This window comes from Penaeus vannamei, chromosome 15 (assembly GCF_042767895.1).
Source record: "Penaeus vannamei isolate JL-2024 chromosome 15, ASM4276789v1, whole genome shotgun sequence".
NCBI lineage: Eukaryota > Metazoa > Arthropoda > Malacostraca > Decapoda > Penaeidae > Penaeus > Penaeus vannamei.
Genome location: NC_091563.1, coordinates 37,530,231 through 37,532,730, shown reverse-complemented (window position 1 = coordinate 37,532,730; position 2,500 = coordinate 37,530,231). Strand labels below are relative to the sequence as shown.

The 2,500-nt window shown below is 33.8% G+C and overlaps 2 non-coding genes across 2 annotated transcripts in view; both read left to right on the top strand.

Annotated features, from left to right (window-relative positions):
* Positions 1–14, top strand: part of TRNAH-GUG (transfer RNA histidin (anticodon GUG)) — a 72-nt gene extending 58 nt beyond the window's left edge. The window contains exon 1 of the tRNA in view: positions 1–14. This exon is cut by the window's left edge and continues 58 nt beyond it. This is a non-coding gene — a tRNA (tRNA-His).
* Positions 15–1,142: 1,128 nt separating this feature from the next.
* Positions 1,143–1,214, top strand: TRNAH-GUG (transfer RNA histidin (anticodon GUG)). The gene has a single exon. It is a non-coding gene; the product is annotated as a tRNA-His (tRNA).
* The last annotated feature ends 1,286 nt before the right edge of the window (positions 1,215–2,500 follow it).

The following is a 2,500-nucleotide window of genomic DNA, read 5'->3' as shown; positions in this document are numbered from 1 at the left end:
TCCTGGTCACGGCATTACAAATAATTATTTTGATTAAAAAAAGAATGATTGTAATTGCTTTGTAATCCATTATTTCCATCCATTCTCTCTGTTATTTCACAGAAAAGGAATATAATGATGACAGAAGTGCTACTGTGATGGTGTAAATTTACCAATAATAATTTACATACATTGAAAAGAATTCATAAGTATGTATAAGAAATCGCTGAATTAGGCCACAGCTCATTATAAAAATCGAAATGGTAATAACAACCAAATAATTTGCTATTTTTTCCATGGGAGGGAAAAAAGTTACATATATATACATATATACAAATACTTATTACGTTAAACACAAAATCCCTCCTATTCAAAGTTATCCATACCTCTCTCTTTAAGTTCCATTGCAACATAGAACCCCATCTAATTCACACTACTTTTCTCTTGCAGAATGGGTTGCAGGCGAGATAATATCCACGGAAGGTCTCGTCACAACTAAATTTTTGATGGAGTCTAAAGGACACGGCTTTTGAGGCTTCTGTGGCGGTCGGCTTGCCAGTATCCGCTGAATGTGATGGAAAATTGCGTTTCAGACGAGTCATAGTGATGATAATGACGATGATAGCAATGATGATGTTGGTTATCGTGATATCAGAAAGGGCGGATCGTCAGTAATGATAATTTAGTACTAGTAGTAGAGGTAATGGTGTTAATGATCATTATAAGCATATATCGAAAACACAAAAAGTGATAATTAGTGTTTGTGCGTCTTTGTTTGTTTTTCTGTTGTGTGTGTGTGTGTGTATGCATGTGTATGTATGTGCGTTTGTGTATGTGATTGCATGTATGTGTATATGTGTGTGTGTGTGTTGTGTATGTGTATATGCATGTGTGTGTGTTTATGTGTGGGGGTGTATGCGTGCAAAAGAAAAACTCGACGTACAAAAGCACCGTTATGAATCATACATCTTCCACATCGCAAGATTTTGTTCCATAGAACTTTTCTTCTTAATAAGAATGTGAAGAGGAGCCTAAAGGAGAGAATAACAAGTTTCAGTCATGCTCGTTCTGATTCCGGGGTTTTCCATCCGTAGATTTTCTCGACTGGAGCCGTCCACTGGGGAAAGTTCACAGGTTTGTCACCATTGGCACATGTAACAGTGGCCGTGATCGTATAGTGGTTAGTACATTGCGTTGTGGCCGCAATAACCCAGGTTCGAATCCTGGTCACGGCATTACAAATAATTATTTTGCTTATAAATCGGATAGGTGTATTTTTGTGTAATCTAAATATTTCTGTCTATTTGTGTCTCAATCTATCTCTTCACTGATAATCTAATTATATCTATCTGATTGTCTATTTCTTTGATTATCTCTCCCTTTCTCAATCTATGTATATCATTCTTATCTCTTTATGTCATTATTTCTATTAATATAATTCTTATAACCTATCATTCTGTCTACCTCTATTATTCTTTCTCTCGCTCGTCTCTCTGATTCGCTCTCTCTCGTCTCTGTTTCTTTCTCTTTCTTCTTTCTCCCTCCCTCCCTCTCAATTATCATTTTTTTTTTCGCGTGGAAGGCTTAAATAATTAAACAATACCCTGAGAAACTGTCAGCATTACCTGATAATAATGTCCATGATAATAGCTAAGTGAATGATAATGATGATGATAATGCGAATAAAAAATTAGAAGAACTCAGAGAGCGCATACCTCCGTTAAGGTAATAGGGTCACTGATGGAATAAAGATATTCACACTTGAAGAATAACAATGGCAACACACCTCTGAAAAAAAGCACAAACCTTTTTTATCTTGCTGACCAACTAACCAACAAATTGACCAATACTACCAAAAACATAACTTCCTTGGTGGAGGTAATAACAATACCACCAACAACAATAATGATAATAATAATTATAATGAAGATAACAATAATGATAACATCATGATAAAAATCAGAATAATTTTAACAATATCAACATTAATGCTAATGATGATAACAACAGTAACAACATAACAGTAGATAATAATAATAATAATGATAATAATACCAACAATAATAATAATAATAGTTATCATAATTATAAGAACGGTAATAATAGTGTAATTAAGAATATATGTAACATATCACTTTTATGGAGGTAGATTTCAGATTGTGTAGACAGACCATAAAAGTCAAATGATTTCATAGATGCAGTGATAAATCATGTGAATTAATGGCCCCTATATCAACAGTACTAAGGGCCAAGTTGTCATCAAGTAGAACTCTTTCAACATATTTCATCATAATCAAAACAAGAAGAATATGGGATTAAGTAAGAACGATAATGAGTAAACTTAAGCCACGGCATGAAAGGAATATTTGTACTAAGCCTACATTACTTAAAAAAAATCGTCAGTTATTTCAGTTATTCTTTGCATGAAGTTTGGTATTTAAGTGGTAACAACAACAGCACAGATAAGAAAGGCTGGAACACCGAGAGCAAGAGAACTACATATATAACAAATAGGACGATA